We start from the raw sequence: 19,878 nt of genomic DNA on the forward strand, positions 1-19,878 counted from the left end.
TGTCCTTGCTTTCAATCATTCAAACTGTCCCTCTCACAGCCCTACTCTTTCTTTCATGAGTTGTGCCCATGTAATAAAATATCTCTTAGCTTGATCCTAGACAAATAGCATTAGTTTCTTCAAGTCACCCACTTGATCAGGAAAAGAACATGCTACTCATTTTTTTCAGATGACTTTATAGAAAAGGACATAGACTATATCGATTATATAGTAGTTATATGCTTAGATCACCACAGAGCCAGTGAAGTCATGTAAATTACTAATGCATCTGGTATAAAGCAATAGGGTGCAGTGGTGACTTTGGCCAATGTCTTACTCAAAGTCATCAAAATTAAACTCTAAAAATTCTATTCCAGGTTGAAAAACAAAACCCATTTGTGGGCAGAATTAAGTCCGTGGTCTACATTTTGCAATGCCCAGAATACAGAAAAATAAGATGTAGTAAGTGTCCTCATTGTGTTATTCTCCCACAATTATGTGGGAAACTTGCATTTTTATCTCTCTCTCCAAATTCGATTCTGTGATTGTTTCTTCTCTCTAACCTCTAACTCTGAGACTCAGTAAAACTATGAACACATTTCCTCTGCATTGCAGTCATCTGTGACTCAATTTCATTTCACAAGATAGCCTTTCTGGCCTTTCTTGCTTCTTACTTTTTCATAGGTTTAGTTGTTGTCCAGAGAATATTTAATGTCTTACATGTGAAGCAAAGGTTAAAAAAATCAGTGCTAGAACATAAAGGTTATAGCAATAAAGCACAATCTGAAAAGGAGGGTGGAAGTGAAGGTTCTCATGGGAGCCCCATTTTTTCCTTTAAAGCTCAGACACATTAAAAAGAGTGTGTCAGTTGTGATTAAAAGATAGAACACCATTGGTACAATCTGCCTTCAGGTAGGGAGAGGGTGAAGTGAGTTGATTCTGTCTCCAAGGAGTTCAGTGTTCAGTTCATGTTGTAGCTGAGCTCCTCAGAGAAGAAAGTTTCCTGATACTTCCACCACAATGTCCAAGCATAAGAACATCCATACTTCTCAGTGATAACAAACATCTGTGGTGTCAGAGTGTCAGAAGGAAGCAGATGTCCACTCAAAACCAGCAGTTTGAAGCAAGTTTGCAATGAAAAGGTTATTCACAAAATGTAACCAGGGCCTCTGTGAAAAAATTAAGCTGTATCCTGGGGCTAGCATCTGTGGGGAACCTTTGTCACCTCAGGCACCTCACCAAGGTTGGTGAGGAGAGGAGAAATGTTCAAAAGGGGCTTGTGTGAAGAGGGTTTCCAGACAGGAGCTGCAGCCCCTGAGAGGGGGATGTAACCCATTCACAGAGACCAGGAGTACTATGGCTCTCCTTCTACCCCCTACCTCCAGTTCCTTCTACCACCTCTCCTGGGATGAACCCAACAAGGAACCAGAATTTCTCTCACCAGATACAGGTTTGTGGGGGTTCAGTGGACTTTATGACTTCATATTGGGAGATAGTTGGTTGTGAATGCCTGTTGGGGGCTGGTCCAGGGGTGGGACTGGTTTACAGAGTAGTGTTTCTAACTTTACTAACTTTGGACAGTGATGTGACTGACAGGTAACATTGGGGCACTTGACAGGATGGATGTTGGGTGGTCCTCCTGACATTCTTTGACCTAGGCTATCATGGGCCCCTGTGACTGCAGGTGAGGTGCCATACTAGATTGATATGAGCAGGGGCAGCCTGGGTGTTTGATAAAGGCCCCTTGGTTGAACATGCCTACCCATCAGATGGGGTCTTCCGTAGGGATCCTGGCTTAAGGCTCATGGGGGAAAGATTATGGGATAGAAGCCAGCATAGACACACACACACTTCCTCTTAATCTCACACTTAATCTGTGTGGGAGGCTCCCTTAGGTCAGCTTTTGTTCCTGTCTGCTCAGCACATTTTCTCCCTACACCTGCTTCCTCTGAAGACTTTTCCACTTCCCACTCTCTCACACACGCTCTAAATCTCATGATGTTCAGTTTTCTGCTGTCCCCTGAATAGTCATACTTGCTCACTTTTCCACACCTGTGCTCATGCTTCTTCCCTGTTTTCTGTAATGCTTTTCCTCCTTGTCCATTGTTCTTTTTTTTTCTTCAATATATGAAATTTATTGTCAAATTGGTTTCCATACAAGACCCAGTGCTCATCCCAAAAGGTGCCCTCCTCAATACCCATCACCCACCCTCCCCTCCCTCCCACCCTTCCATCAGCCCTCAGTTAGTTCTCAGTTTTTAAGAGTCTCTTATGCTTTGGCTCTCTCCCACTCTAACCTCTTTTTCTTTTCCTTCCCCTCCCCCATGGGTTCTGTTAAGTTTCTCAGGATCCACATAAGAGTGAAACCATATGGTATCTGTCTTTCTCTGTATGGCTTATTTCACTTAGCATCACACTCTCCAGTTCCATCCACGTTGCTACAAAGGGCCATATTTCATTCTTTCTCATTGCCCTGTATTACTCCATTGTGTATATAAACCACAATTTCTTTATCCATTCATCAGTCGATGGACATTTAGGCTCTTTCCATAATTTGGCTATTGAGAGTGCTGCTATAAACATTGGGGTACAAGTGCCCCTATGCATCAGTACTCCTGTATTCCTTGGGTAAATTCCTAGCAGTGCTATTGCTGAGTCATAGGGTAGGTCTATTTTTAATTTTCTGAGGAACCTCCACACTGCTTTCCAGAGCTGCACCAATTTGCATTCCAACCAACAGTGCAAGAGGTTCCCGTTTCTCCACATCCTCTCCAGCATCTATTGTCTCCTGATTTGTTCATTTTGGCCACTCTGACTGGCATGAGGTGATATCTGAGTGTGGTTTTGATTTGTATTTCCCTGATGAGGAGTGACGTTGAGCGTCTTTTCATGTGCCTGTTGGCCATCCGGATGTCTTCTTTAGAGAAGTGTCTATTCATGTTTTCTGCCCATTTCTTCACTGGGTTATTTGTTTTTTGGGTGTGGAGTTTGATGAGCTCTTTATAGATTTTGGATACTAGCCCTTTGTCTAATATGTCATTTGCAAATATCTTTTCCCATTCCGTTGGTTGCCTTTTAGTTTTGTTGGTTGTTTCCTTTGTAGTTCAGATGCTTTTTATCTTCATAAGGTCCCAGTAGTTCATTTTTGCTTTTAATTCCCTTGCCTTTGGGGATGTGTCAAGTAAGAGATTGCTACGGCTGAGGTCAGAGAGGTCTTTTCCTGCTTTCTCCTCTAGGGTTTTGATGGTTTCCTGTCTCACGTTCAGGTGCTTTATCCATTTTGAGTTTATTTGTGTGAATGGTGTGAGAAAGTGGTCTAGTTTCAATCTTCTGCATGTTGCTGTCCAGTTCTCCCAGCACCATTTGTTAAAGAGACTGTCTTTTTTCCATTGGATGTTCTTTCCTCATTTGTCAAAGATTAGTTGGCCATACGTTTGTGGGTTTAGTTCTGGGGTTTCTATTATATTCCATTGGTCTATGTGTCTGTTTTTGTGCCAATACCATGCTGTCTTGATGATGACAGCTTTGTAGTAGGGGTTAAAGTCTGGGATTGTGATGCCTCCTGCTTTGGTCTTCTTCAAAATTACTTTGGCTATTTGGGGCCTTTTGTGGTTCCACATGAATTTTAGGATTGCTTGTTCTAGTTTCAAGAAGAATGCTGGTGCAATTTTGATTGGGATTGCATTGAATGTGTAGATAGCTTTGGGTAGTATTGACATTTTGACAATATTTATTCTTCCAATCCATGAGCAGGGAATGTCTTTCCATTTCTTTATATCTTCTTCAATTACCTTCATAAGCTTTCTATAGTTTTCAGCATACAGATCTTTTACATCTTTGGTTAGATTTATTCCTAGGTATTTTATGCTTCTTGGTGCAATTGTGAATGGGATCAGTTTCTTTATTTGTCTTTCTGTTGCTTCATTGTTAGTGTATAAGAATGCAACTGATTTCTGTACATTGATTTTGTATTCTGCAACTTTGCTGAATTCATGTATCAGTTCTAGCAGACTTTTGGTGGAGTCTGTCAGATTTTCCATGCATAATATCATGTCATCTGCAAAAAGTGAAAGCTTGACTTCATATTTGCCAATTTTGATGACTTTGATTTCCTTTTGTGGTCTGATTGCTAATGCTAGAATTTCCAACACTATGTTAAACAACATGTCTATGAGTGGACATCCCTGCCGTGTTTCTGATCTCAGGGAAAAAGCCCTCAGTTTTCCCCCATTGAGGATGATGTTAGCTGTGGGCTTTTCATAAATGGCTTTTATGATGTTAAGTATGTTCCTTCTATCCCGACTTTCTCAAGGGTTTTTATTAAGAAAGGTGCTGAATTTTGTGAAATGCCTTTTCTGCATCGATTGACAGGATCATATGGTTCTTATCTTTTCTTGTATTAATGTGATGTATCACATTGATTGATTTGAGAATGTTGAACTAGCCCTGCATCCCAGGAATGAATCCCACTTGATCATGTGTCTAATTCTATTTATATGTTGTTGAATTCGATTTGCTAGTATCTTATTGAGAATTTTTGCATCCATATTCATCAGGGATATTGGCCTGTAGTTCTCTTTTTTTACTGGGTCTCTGTCTGGTTTAGGAATCAAAGTAATCCTGGCTTCATAGAATGAGTCTGGAAGTTTTCCTTCCCTTTCTATTTCTTGGAATAGCTTGAGAAGGATAGGTATTATTTCTGTTTTAAACGTCTGGTAGAACTCCCCTGGGAAGCCATCTGGTCCTGGACTCTTATTTCTTGGGAGATTTTTGGTGACTGATTCAATTTTTTCGCTGGTTGTGGGTCTGTTCAAGATTTCTATTTTCTCCTGATTGAGTTTTGGAAGGGTGTGGGTGTTTAGGAATTTGTCCATTTCTTCCAGGTTGTCCAGTTTGTTGGCATATAATTTTTCATAGTATTCCCTGATAATTGCTTGTATTTCAGGGATTGGTTGTAATCATTCCATTTTCATTCATGATTTTATCTATTTGGGTCATCTCCCTTTTCTTTTTGAGAAGCCTGGCTAGAGGTTTGTCAATTTTGTTTATTTTTTCAAAAAACCAACTCTTGGTTTCATTGATCTGCTCTACCGTTTTTTTAGATTCTATATTGTTTATTTCTGCACTGATCTTTATTATTTCTCTTCTTCTGCTGGGTTTAGGCTGCCTTTGCTGTTCTGCTTCTATTTCCTTTAGGTGTGCTGTTAGATTTTGTATTTGGGATTTTTCTTGTTTTTTGAGATAGGCCTGGATTGCAATGTATTTTCCTCTCAGGACTGCCTTCGCTGCATCCCAAAGCATTTGGATTGTTGTATGTTCATTTTTGTTTGTTTCCATATATTTTTTTAATTTCTTCTCTAATTGCCTGGTTGACCCACTCATTCTTTACTAGGGTGTTCTTTAACCTCCATGCTTTTGGAGGTTTTCCAGAGTTTTTCCTGTGGTTGATTTCAAGTTTCATAACATTGTGGTCTGAAAGTATGCATGGTATGATTTCAATTCTCGTATACTTATGAAGGGCTGTTTTGTGACCCAGTATGTGATCTATCTTGGAGAATATTCCATGTGCACTCAAGAAGAAAGTATATTCTATTGCTTTGGGATGCAGAGTTCTAAATATATCTGTCAAGTCCATCTGATCCAATGTATCATTCAGGGCTCTTGTTTCTTTATTGACCATGTGTCTAGATGATCTATCCATTGCTATAAGTGGAGTGTTAACGTCCCCTGCAATGACCACATTCTTATCAATAAGGTTGCTTATGTTTATGAGTTATTGTTTTATATATTTGGGGGTTCCCGTATTTGGCGCATAGACATTTATAATTGTTAGCTCTTCCTGATGGATAGACCCTGTGATTATTATATAATGCTCTTCTTCATCTCTTGTTACAGCCTTTAATTTAAAGTCTAGTTTGTCTGATATAAGTATGGCTACTCCAGCTTTCTTTTGACTTCTAGTAGCATGATAAATAGTTCTCCATCCCCTCACTCTCAATCTGAAGGTGTCCTCAGGTCTAAAATGAGTCTCTTGTAGACAGCAAATTGATGGGTATTGTTTTTTTATCCATTCTGATACCCTATGTCTTTTGGTTGGCGCATTTAGTCCATTTACATTCAGTGTTTTTATAGAAAGATATCGATTTAGAGTCATTGTGATGTCTGTATGTTTTATGCTTGTAGCGATGTCTCTGGTACTTTGTCTCACAGGATCCCCCTTAGGATCTCTTGTAGGGCTGGTTTAGTGGTGATGAATTCCTTCAGTTTTTGTTTGTTTGGGAAGAGAGATCAGTCACGAGTCTTATAGGTCTCCCTTTATATGTTGGGGCACGTTTATCCCTCGCTGCTTTCAGAATTTTCTCTTTATTCTTGTATTTTGCCAGTTTCACTATGATATGTCGTGCAGAAGATCGATTCCAGTTACGTCTGAAGGGAGTTCTCTGTGCCTCTTGGATTTCACTGCCTTTTTCCTTCCCCAGATCAGGGAAGTTCTCGGCTATTATTTCTTCAAGTACACCTTCAGCACCTTTCCCTCTCTCTTCCTCCTCTGGAATACCAATTATGCGTGTATTATTTCTCTTTAGTGCATCACTTAGTTCTCTAATTTTCCCCTCATACTCCTGGATTTTTTTATCTCTCTTTTTCTCAGCTTCCTCTTTTTCCATAATTTTATCTTCTAGTTCACCTATTCTCTCTTCTGCCTCTTCAATCTGAGCCTTGGTCATTTCCATTTTATTTTGCAGCTTGTTTATAGCATTTTTAGTTCCTCCTGACTATTTCTTAGTCCCTTGATCTCTGTAGCAAGAGATTCTCTGCTGTCCTGTATACTGTTTTCAAGCCCAGCGATTAATTTTATGACTATTATTCTAAATTCACTTTCTGTTATATTGTTGAAATCTTTTTTGATCAGTTCGTTAGCTGTTGTTATTTCCTGGAAATTCTTTTGAGGAGAATTCTTCCGTTTGGTCATTTTGGATAGTCCCTGGAGTGGTGCGGACCTGCAGGGCACTTCCCCTGTGCTGTCTTGAATAACTGGAGTTGGTGGGCGAGGCCACAGTCAGACTGGTGTGTGCCTTCTCTTCCCCTCTCCTAGGGGCAGGATTCACTGTGGGGTGGTGTGGCCCCTCTGGGCTACTTGCACACTGTCAGGCTTGTGGTGGTTGGGATCTGGCGTATTAGCTGGGGTGGATCAGCAAGGTGCACGGGGGCGGGAGCGGCAGGCTCAGCTCACTTCTCCTTTGGTGATCTGCTTCGGGAGGGGCCCTGTGGCAGCAGAAGGGAGTCAGATCCGCCACTGGGGGATGGATCCGCAGAAGCACAGTGTTTGGTGTTTGTGTGGTGCAAGCAAGTTCCCTGGCAGGAACTGGTTCCCTTTGGGATTTTGGCTGGGGGATGGGCGAGGGAGATGGCGCTGGCGAGTGCCTTTGTTCCATGCCAAACTGAGCTCTGTCATCCCGGGGCTCAGCAACTCTCCCTCCCATTGTCCTCCAGCCTTCCCGCTCTCTGAGCAGAGCTAACTTATAACCTTCCAGATGTTAAGTCCCGCTTGCTGTCCGAACACGCTCCGTCCAGCCCCTCCACTTTTGCAAGCCAGACTCAGGGCTCTGCTTGGTCGGCAGGCTGCCCCTCCACCCTGGCTCCCTCTCGCCAGTCCGTGTAGCATGCACCGCCTCACCGCCCTTCCTACCCTCTTTCGTGGGCCTCTTGTCTGCACTTGGCTCTGGAGACTCTGTGCTGCTAGTCTTCTGGCTGTTTCCTGGGTTATTTAGGCAGGTGTGGTTGGAATCTAAGTGGTCAGCAGGACGTGGTGAGCCCAGCATCCTCCTAAGCCGCCATCATCTGTCCATTGTTCTTTAAGACCAACTTCATATCACCTCCTCCTTGAGGTTGTCCTTGCCTAAGGTTGTGCACATCTCAGGTGGGTCTAGGGAGCCATATGCTCATTTTCATTAATTACAAATACATGTATTTTTTTGTTTTGTAATGAAAGGATTTCTGGAAAAACTGCAGAGTCAACTTTGTCACTCAAACCCATGTCACACAAACCCATCATCTTAAAGATGCTTGTTTTGATTTCAACTAGACCTTCCTGGCAGGCCCTGGTCTTCAAGGTTAAAACCGTTGGTCAGAACCTGTGGTTTGATTGGTCAATCAGCCCTCCAGTTTTCAGGTCAGGATGCTGAGAGCCAACCAAATTCTGGGATAATTAAACTGTTCTTTCTAATAAATTGCTGAATCAATTTCTTATTATTGGTTTTACAATGCTAAGTGTATTAAAAGATCTTATCTGAGGAAATAACTCAGAAAATCCTGTAGAATATTAGTTGTTTGCTTTTTTGAAGACAAGATATTTAACCATTTTCCACATAGATTGAAATTATTCTTTGGCAATTTAATATTCCAACAATTTGGGTTTTCCATCTTCAGTTGCTGCCCTTCTGTCCTGCACACTGAGACCATATTCACTTTCCTGGTTTTCTAAATTAAAAATATGAGGGGAGGGGAGGTGATGGGCATTGAAGAGGGCATCTTTTGGGATGAGCGTTGGATGTTATATGGAAACCAATTTGACAATAAATTCCTTATATTAAAAAATATAAAATAAAAAATAAATTAAAAATATGTTTTCTATTATAAAGGTGACATATATTCATAATAGAAACTCTTAAATTATAGAAAATTAGGAGCAGTTGATTTTTATTATTTATATTATTATTATTATTATTATTATTATTATTATTATTTTAAGTAGGCTTCACAGCCAGTGCTGAGCCAATGCAGGGCTTGAACCCACAGCCCTGAGATCAAGACCTGAGATGAGATCAAAAGGCAGATCCTAACCAATTGAGTTACCCAGGATCCCCACAACTGATTTTTTAAAAAGTAACCTTTAAAAATAAAAAAGTCACCTATAACATTCACATCCAGAGACAATATCTATTAAAGACTGTTCAGTTTACATCATGTTTAGTTTGTTGGTTTGTTTGGCATATATATCACCAAACCCTTATAATTTTTTTAATGTCACTTGCTGCCCCAAATCCTCCCTAAGTTGGCTTATTAAGACCTTATTTCTTTGTCTGGAAGTGCTGGCAATTGGAAATCTGGCTTAACCCAATGCCTCTTTGACCTTGTGTTCAGAATATGTATTTGCTCTGACTTCAGGGCCTTATATTTTCATTCATTCATTCATTCATTCATTCAATCACTCATTCATTGTTCACTCAATAGACTCTTACTGAGTACCCACAATGTGTCCACAATTGGTTTTAGAAACTTGGCATTTAGCAGTGAACAAGGCAGACAAAAATACAGCTCCCAATGAGTTCACATTCTACCATGGGACAATAAACAGGTAAACAAATAAATACAGAGCAAGGTTTCAGGGGGTGGTTAATGCTACAAAACTGGAAGGGGTTGGAAAGCAATGGGGAAGAGACTAGCTTTTTTATAAGGTCACCCAAAAAAGCTGTCTGATATATGACAGGCAGAGTCCTGAATGAGGTAAGGGAGAGATTCCCAACAGTGTTTGTGGAGGATTCTTTCCACTCTTATCTGCCTGCCTAAATATCGTTCTTCCTCTAAGTTAAGCTCAGATTTCTCCTCTTCCAGGAATGCATCTTGTTCATCACAGCCTGCATCCATTTCCCTTCAGAACAACTGTCACGTTTATTCTCCTTCATTTTGTATAATTATACTGTGTTCTGACTTTTTTTTTTGTAGCTTCAAGTTTTTATTTAAATTCTAGTTAGTGTGATATTAGTTTCAGGATTAGAATTTAGTTATTCATCACTTACATACACAACCCTATGATCTCCTTACTACCCATCACCCATGTAACCCATCCCCCTGCCCACTTCCCTGAAGTAACACTCAGTTTGTTCTCTATACTTAGTCTGTTTTATGGTTTGCCTCTCTCTCTTTTAGCCCTCTATGTTCATTTGTTTTGTTTCTTCAATTCCACATATGAGTGAAATCATACCATATCTGTCTTTGTCTGACTGGCTTATTTTGCTTAGTTCCATCTACATGGTTGCAAATGGTAAGATTTCATTCTTTTTTATGGCTGAGTAATATTAATATATATACCAAAACTTCTTTATCCATTCATCAGTTGATGGACATGTGGGCTCTTTCTATAATTTGGCTATTGTTGATAATGATGCTATAAACATGGGGGTGCATATATCCCTTTAATCGGTATTTTTGTATCCTTTGGGTAAACTACCTAGTAGTGCAATTGCTGGGTTGTAAGGTAGTTCTATTTTTAACGTTTTGAGGAAACTCCATACTGTTTTCCAGAGTGGCTGCACCAGTTTGCATTCCCAACAGTGTAAGAGGCATCCCTTTTCTCTGCATCCTCACCAAAATCTGTTGTTTCCTGTGTTGTTAATTTTAGCCATTCTGACAGGTGTGAGCTCACTTTTCTTTTTGTTGTTTTATTTTCCTAATGAAAGTAATTTTCTTTAAGGCCAAGACTGTGCCCTTATGCTTCTGTGAATCACCTCACATGGCACTGCATAGTGTTAAAGCTTGGAGGATGCTATATAAATATTCATTGTTTAAATCGAGTATTGAAGTAACTCTCAAACCACTTTTGCAGGCTGCAGTTAGAAGGTCTGTGTGTATGGAAGGAAACTACCTCAACATAATAAAAAACATATATGAAAAATCCACAGCTATGTTTATACTCAATGGTGAAAAACTGAAAGCTTTTCCTGTGAGAACATAAATAAGATGAAGAGGCTCATTCTTGCCACTACTACTTCAACACAGTACTGGAAGTCCCAGCCAGAGCAATGAGACAAGAAAAATGAATAAAAGACATTCAAATTGGAAAGGAAGAGATAAAATTATCTCTAGTTACAGATGACATGATCTTATACATAGAAAATTCTAAAGATTCCACACACCAAAAGAAACAGACTCTTAACTGTGGAACAAACTGATGGTTACCAGAAGGGAGGTTGGTGGGGGGAGGTATAAAATATGTGATGGGGATCAAAGTACACTTGCACTGAGTACCGGGTATTATATGGGAATACTGAATTACTATGTTGTTCATCTGAAACTGATATTACACTACATGTCAACTGACTAGAATTTAAATTAAAAAAAAACCTGTTGGAATAAACAAATTCAGGAAAGTTTCAGAATACAAAATCAACATACAAAAATGAATTAAATTTCTTCCTGCTAACAACAAAAATCCTAAAAGGGTAATAAGAAAACGATTCCATTTCATTCACATTGAAAACAGTGAAATATTTACAAATAAACTTAACCCATGAAGTGAAAGACTTTTACACTGAAAAGTACAAAATTTTGCTGAAAGAAATTAGACACAATAAAAAGACATCCCATATTCAAGGGCTGGCAAACTTAGTAAGTTAAGATATCAATAAAACCCAAAGCTACGTACAGATTCAATGCAATCCCTTTCAAAATCCCAATGATGATTTTTGATTTATGGCATTGGATTGGCAATGATTTCTTGGATATAAAACCAAAGCACAGGCAGTAAAAGTACAAATAGATAAAGTGGCCTATAGTAAAATTAAAAACTTATGGGCATTAAAGGACACAAGCAGCAATGTGAGAAGGCAACCTACAGAATGGGAGAAAATATTTACAAATTCTTTATGTGATAGGGTGTTAATATCCAGAATATATAAGACTCCTACCACTCATAATAACAACAGTAAAACAAATTATCCAGTTTAAAAAGGGGAAAGGACTCCCTCAATCTAAGTTTTATTGAAGTATGACAGACAAATAAAAATTATATACATTTAAAATGTATAATGTGATGTTTCAATATACGTGTACATTGCAAAATGACCATCACAGTCAAGTTAATTAACATATAGATCACCTCACATAGTTACTATCCCTGTGAGTGTGTAGGAGGTTGAGTACACTTTAGATCTACCCTATTACCAAATTTCAAATATAAAATACCTTATTATTAACTATAGTCACTACGCTGTACATTAGGTCTCCAGAATTTATATATCTTATAACTGAAACTTCGGATCCTTTGATCATTATCTCCCCCTTTCCTCCATCCCCCAGCCTCTGTTAACTTCCATCTTACCCTCTATTTCTATGAGTTTGGCTTTTTTTTTAATGTTCCACATATAAGTGCGATCATGCAATATTTGTTGTTCTGTGTCTGGTTTATTTCAATTAGCATAATGTCCTTGAGTTTTACCCATACTGTAGCAAATAGCAGAGCAATTTCTTTTGTAAGGCTGGTAATATTCCATGGCATGTATGTGTGTGTATGTATATGTATGTATATATATGTATATGTATGTGTATGTATATGTATAGACACACATGTGTACACACATATGTATACACACATATGTATATATACACATACATATACATATATATATATATATATACACATACATACACATATATATCTTTATGTCACATCTTTGTTCATTCATCTGTCAACTGACAGGTGTTTCCATGTCTTGGCTATTTTGAATAATGCTGCAATGAACATGGTAGTGAAGACATCTCTTCAAGATCTTGATTTCATTTTATTTGGATATATAACCAGGAGTGGGATTTCTGGATCTTAAAATTGTTCTCTTTTAAAGTTTTTGAGGAATATTTATACTGCTTTTCATAATGACTGTACCAATTTACATTCCTACCAACAGGGTTTTCTTTTCTTTACATCCTCACCAGTGCTTGCTATCTTTTGACTTTTTGATAGTAGTCATTCTGACAGGTGTGAGGTAGTTTTGATTTGCATTTCCCTTTTGATTAGTGATATTGAGTATCTTTTCAAAATCTGATGGCTATCTGTATGTCTTCTTTGGAAAATTATTTATTTAGGTCCTTTGCCCATGTTTTAATTGCTTTTAATTACTTTGTTTTTTTTCTTTGCTATTGAGTTGTGTGTGTTCCTTATATATGTTAGATATTAACACCTTATAGTTTTGGTTTGCAAATATTTTCTCTCGTTCCATAGGTTGTCTTTTAATTTTTTTTGTTTTTCCTCTGCTGTGCAGAAATTTTTAGTTTGATGTAGTCCCATTTGTCTACTCTTGCTTTTGTTTCCTGTACTTTTGGTCTCAAATCCAAAAAATTAATTTCTAAGACCATTGTTCAGGAGTTTTTACCCTGTTTTCTACAAGAGTTTTATTGTTTCAATTCTATGTTTAAGTCTTTATTCCATTTTGAGTTATTTTTTGTGTATGGTGGCAAAAGACTTGAATAGATATTTCTCCAAGGAAAATATACAAATGGCCAAAAAGTATGTGAAAAGAAGCTCAGTATCACTAGTCATTAAGAATGCAACTCAAAACTAAAATGAGATGTCATCTCACACCCATTATAATAGCTACTCTAACAAAAAATCCAGAAAAAAACAAACAAAAACAAATGCTGGTGAGGTTGTGAAGTTGGATCCCTGTGCACTGTTGATGGGAATGTAAAATTGTGCAGCCACTATGGAAAATATGATGGTGTTGCCTTAAAAAAGTTTAATATGTTATCCAGGAATTCCATTCTGGGTATATACCCAAGAGGATTGAAATCAGAGTCTCAAAGTCATATTTGTCCACCCATGTTCATAGAAGCATTATTCACAATGGCCAAAATGTAGAAGCAACCCACGAGTCCACCAATGGATGACTGAATAGACAAATGTTGAATACACATGCAAAAAATATTATTCAGCCTTAAAAGAAGAAGTAAATTCTGAAACATGCTATGAATGAATGAACACTATGGTAAGTGAAATAAATCAGTCACAAAAAGACAAATTCTGTATAATTCCACTTATATGAAGTACCTAGAATAGTCAAATTATAGAAACAGGAAGTAGAATGGTGTGGTTTCCCAGGCCTAAGGGAAGAGGGAAATAGAGTTGCTGTTTAATGGGTATGAGTTTCAATTTTGCAATATAAAAAAGGTTGGTTGCATAGTAATGTAAATATAATGAACACTACTAAACCATACACTTAAAATGGGTAAGAAGACACATTTTATGTATTTTAATACAATTAAAAATTAAATAGACAAAGTATAATCTGTTGTAAAGAATAGCATTTTTCTTGGCCACCTATATGTATTGAATGCAAATTGAAAGAGAACTGCTCTGGGCAGAGGACTTTCATTTCTTAGGTAGCTTAGAAGAGGAAGACTGGGATGGTTTTGGAGCCAGGCTGAATTCAAATACTACTATGCCCTTTACAAGCTATGTGACCTTGAAAAAGTTATTTATCCTCTCTTGGCCTGAATTTCCCCATCTATAGGAAGAGGAAAATAGTATAAATCCAATGTGTAAACAGCTAAGTTGAGTATATGCTCAGGGGCATAGTGCTAATTAAGGGGTAGAATGGATGGTGATGAAGCCTGGGAGAGAGGGAGTGATGGCATGCAAGAGTTTCCCCTTCTCCTCCACTTTGTTTAGTCTTTTGCAAATATAGTTTGTATGATCTATGGGAGATTAAAATTTCATAAAACATTGCTGAACTAGTTGATGTATTTCTAAAGAATGTAATCATCAATACCTCCTTGTAAATGTTCACATTTGGTGTCTATTGATTTCTTTTCTTAATTACAGTTCCTTGCAATTAGAATTCCCACAGAGGGTAAGAATTACAGATTAAAATGGCAGACCATAACATTTATGTCTTAATTAAAGGAATCAGTTTAGTTAATTTAGGTTATTGTTTTTTCCTTCACTCCTTATACTTCCCTGGTGGGATCCATGCATGTTTAAAGAATCCCAGAATATTTCTAGTGGATGTCCGGTGTCAGATGGTGATTCCCAGTTGCCAGAACACAGTTTCCAGCCTTAGAGGGAGGTTGACCACATGGGCAAATAACAAGCTGTATTCATCAGTGAAGACTTGAAAACTTAGTTCATGGTTGTTTCTCTCCCAATTTCTATCCCTTGATCACTACCACCGGTATTTTGTGTTGGTGGTAGTCAGTGTAACAAAATTTCACTTAGTGTGAGCTGGCCAATGTTTATAATGTATAGTGGGCTCTGATCTCTCATATTCACACTTGTATTGAAGAAGGCATAGCCCCCACTCTCAAGGCAAAATATGTATAATCATAAAAGCAAAAAACAGTACCTCCATTTTAGGAAAAATAATGTACAACCAGGGAGTTAAGATAAAAAAACAGAAAAAGGAAAAAAAGGGAATGGTATGAGGCATTGAAAACGTACAGTTGTAAGTGCCTTGTGATATCTGCCATTTTGAGGGACAGTTCAACATAATGGAGACCTCATAGGTCATGATAAATGGATCCCTCATGTCGTGCTGGCACGGGAACTGTAACCTGAATCTCATTTCCCTTGTTTCTAAATTGGGGAAGATGATACCTAGGATCTAACATTTGTCAGGTTATTTATGCGGTTCCTGACAGTACATAGTAAGCAGTAAGTATTGTTCCTTTTAGGCATTGAGTCAGCAACTAAACCATCACTCTTTGGAAGCATTGGGGACATTTAGAGACCAATGATAGGTTTATGGAGGTGTGGGTAAGGGATGCCTCACATCACTTAACATGTAGTACAATTATGCTTGTTTTGCAAACAACATCATAAATAATATGAAGCAGTTGTTGCATTTTATAATGGTTGTGTACACATGGATGTATAATCTACACATAATTAAAATAAAGTAGCAATATACAGTCTCAAAATACTTCTTTTTGATGAAACATCAACTGTCATTAATTATTTTTGGACTTAAACTACCTTAAATTTCATTAAAAACTTACCTCATTGTTTATCTGGTTTTTAGCCATTTCTTTTTTTAATACACTATTCCTGGTATCTTTCTGAAGAATGTACTTTTTTCATTGTGCTCATATTTTATTTTCCATCAAATGTCATGTAATTTTTTTGAATTGCATTTTATGGAAAAAATATGTTAGTCCAAATATGTCATTAGGAATTATCTTATCTTCAGAGCACTTTTTTTTTTGGAGGGATATAAGTACATTTATTTTTTTATTATTTTTTTTAATATATGAAATTTATTGTCAAATTGGTTTCCATACAACACCCAGTGCTCATCCCAAAAGATGCCCTCTTCAATACCCATCACCCACCTTCCCCTCCCTCCCACCCCCCAAACAACACTCAGTTTGTTCTCAGTTTTTAAGAGTCTCTTATGCTTTGGCGCTCTCCCACTCTAACCTCTTTTTTTTTTCCTTCCCCTCCCCCATGGGTTTCTGTTAAGTTTCTCAGGATCCACATAAGAGTGAAAACATATGGTATCTGTCTTTCTCTGTATGGCTTATTTCACTTAGCATCACACTCTCCAGTTCCATCCACGTTGCTACAAAAGGCCATATTTCATTCTTTCTCATTGCCCTGTAGTAATCCATTGTGTATATAAACCACAATTTCTTTATTCATTCATCAGTCGATGGACATTTAGGCTCTTTCCATAATTTGGTTATTGTTGAGAGTGCTGCTATAAACATTGGGGTACAAGTGTCCCTATGCATCAGTACTCCTGTATCCCTCGGGTAAATTCCTAGGAGTGCTACTGCTGGGTCATAGGGTAGGTCTATTTTTAATTTTCTGAGGAACCTCCACACTATTTTCCAGAGCGGCTGCACCAATTTGCATTCCCAACAGTGCAAGAGGTTCCCGTTTCTCCACATCCTCTCCAGCATCTATAGTCTCCTGATTTGTTCATTTTGGCCACTCTGACTGGCGTGAGGTGATATCTGAGTGTGGTTTTGATTTGTATTTCCCTGATGAGGAGTGACGTTGAGCATCTTTTCATGTGTCTGTTGGCCATCCAGATGTCTTCTTTAGAGAAGTGTCTATTTATGTTTTATGCCCATTTCTTCACTGGATTATTTGTTTTTGGGTGTGGAGTTCAGTGAGCTCTTTATAGATTTTGGATACTAGCCCTTTGTCCGATATGTCATTTGCAAATATCTTTTCCCATTCCGTTGGTTGCCTTTTAGCTTTGTTGATTGTTTCCTTTGCAGTTCAGAATCTTTTTATCTTCATAAGGTCCCAGTAGTTCATTTTTGCTTTTAATTCCCTTGCCTTTGGGGATGTATCAAGTAAGAAATTGCTATGGGTGAGGTAAGAGAGGTCTTTTCCTGCTTTCTCCTCTAGGGTTTTGATGGTTTCCTGGCTCACATTCAGGTCCTTTATCCATTTTGAGTTTATTTTTGTGAATGGTGTAAGCAAATGGTCTAGTTTCAACCTTCTGCATGTTTGCTGTCCAGTTCTCCCAGCACCATTTGTTAAAGAGACTGTCTTTTTTCCATTGGATGTTCTTTCCTCATTTGTCAAAGATTAGTTGACCATACGTTTGTGGGTCTAGTTCTGGGGTCTATTATATTCCATTGGTCTATGTATCTGTTTTTGTGCCAATACCATGCTGTCTTGATGATGACAGCTTTGTAGTAGAGGCTAAAGTCTGGGATTGTAATGCCTCCTGCTTTGGTCTTCTTCTTCAAAATTACTTTGGCTATTTGGGGCCTTTTGTGGTTCCATATGAATTTTAGGATTGCTTGTTCTAGTTTCAAGAAGAATGCTGGTGCAATTTTGATTGGGATTGCATTGAATGTGTAGATAGCTTTGGGTAGTATTGACATTTTAACAATATTTATTCTTCCAACCCATGAGCACAGAGTGTTTTTCCATTTCTTTATATCTTCTTCAATTTCCTTCATAAGCTTTCTATAGTTTTCAGCATACAGATCTTTTACATCTTTGGTTAGATTTATTCCTAGGTATTTTATGCTTCTTGGTGCAGTTGCAGAGCACTTTTTTTAACAAGAAATTTTATATGACAAAACTTATTAATATGTTGTCTCTGTGATACTTTTGAAGGTTTTTCTAAATTTAGATGCTGTAAAATCATGGATCTTCTTAATTTTATTTCATTACATTTCAGAATATAAATTTACCCATTTAAAAATATGTTTTATCAAAAGATTCTCACTGCCAGTTGAGATGTTATAAAGTAAAATTATAAAATTTCATAAAAAAAACCCTCATATACAGTTTAGGCTTTCATTGCTTAATTTGTTCAGCTCACTTTTCAAGGGAATAAATTTCAATGGTTTCCTGCTTGATTTCAATAATGACATTTTGAGAAAAGCTTCAAAGCAGGTTTTTAAAAATACTTTTGTTGAATATTTAATGATTTTTAACTACTTTTGGCTTAAATGCAACTAGAATTTCAGGGACTCATTTACAAAAGGGTTCACTGTCACTGTCAGCCATTTAGTTTGGTTCACAAAGTATTTCTTTCAAGTCTGAAATATTTCTAATAATAACAGCTTGACAGCAGACTACAAAGGGAAAAACACGGACCATGTTGGTGATTTTTTTGTATTCCAGATCAGTTTTGTCTTAGGCATCTTGAAGTTCAGTTTCTCTGTATATATAAAATACTTAAAATGTGAAAACTGTGCTTTCTATTTGAATAGAATAGTGTAGCTTGCTTGAATGTAATTATCAATTATATGTACATCACAACTTATTCCCAAAATATTCTGCTATACATGTTTTTTAATTTAGTAAGAATATTATCATTTTACCACATGCTGTGTGCTAAAGTTTTTATTAATATAGCCATTGCAAAACAAAAATTTATCTTCAGTGTTGAATTTTTAAACTGAACGTATTCTGTCTTCAACAGAATGAATTTACAAAAGCTTGATGTTGAGTCCACAGACTGATGAGAAAATTAAATGATTATTGGAATTAAGTGATTTTCTGGAATTAACTGATTGAAGCATCTGAGGAAAATGGTGTTAAACCTGGCATCATTTCACTGTGTGTGGTATTCTTCCAAGGAAGACAAACTCTCAGCCACTATCACTTTATGTTTTGTAACTAATAACAAACACTTGGAATCAAAATGTAGGAAGTGTGTTTTAGAACATAATTTGTGGAAATACATGAAAAGTTATGCTTCACAGAGTGATAACAATACACCTCCTGCAGTTCTGGGGGTTTAATCTAGGGCAGTCTTAAAAAACACACAAAAAACCAAACTTTTAGATTAAATGTTTGTCTCTTTTTTCAGGTTTGGGGCTTTGGGTTACCAGGGTTCCCACAGTAAATGGTAGATGTTGACATGATATACATCGTGATGTGCATGCTCATCAACTTCCTTGAGAAGTAAAAATTCAGTACGTTAACCTTTCAGTAAGTATACGTACATGTGGGTTTCTCTGAGCTCAGTGGTACTGGAAGCACTTATTGAAAAAAATTTTATTTTATTTATTTTTTTTTAATTTTTTTTAAACGTTTATTTATTTTTGAGACAGAGAGAGACAGAGCATGAACGGGGGAGGGGCAGAGAGAGAGGGAGACACAAAATCGGAAGCAGGCTCCAGGCTCTGAGCCATCAACCCAGAGCCCGGCGCGGGGCTCGAACTCACGGACCGCAAGATCGTGACCTGAGCCGAAGTTGGACGCTTAACCGACTGAGCCACCCAGGCGCCCCAATTGAAAAAAATTTTAAAAGCATTACCAAATAATAAAGTATGTAAATGCCTGCACAACAAACTCCCCGTCGCAGAGTTTTTGACTTCTCTGTATGCCCCACAGCAGGATTCTCAGTTCCAAAGTCCCACACAGTTCACAAAGCCGCACTGTCCCAGCACTGTGGCCAACTGGTGTACTGAGTGGCTGGCAGGAGCAAGCAGTGAATACTTCTACCTCACCAGAGACCAGGGCATTTAGCTGCCTCTAATGACTTGTGCTGGAGTGAGCTGCCTCATGTCAGCAAGGAAAGGACATTCTGTTCTTGGAGGGGATATGTTTAGAGGAGATATTTGTTGCTGTCATCTTTCAGATGACAAAGTCAGAGCTCTGGGCGCCACACATACATCTCACACACAACGTAAAATGACCTCAGTAAAAGT

Source organism: Panthera leo, chromosome C1 (assembly GCF_018350215.1).
Source record: "Panthera leo isolate Ple1 chromosome C1, P.leo_Ple1_pat1.1, whole genome shotgun sequence".
Taxonomy (NCBI): domain Eukaryota; kingdom Metazoa; phylum Chordata; class Mammalia; order Carnivora; family Felidae; genus Panthera; species Panthera leo.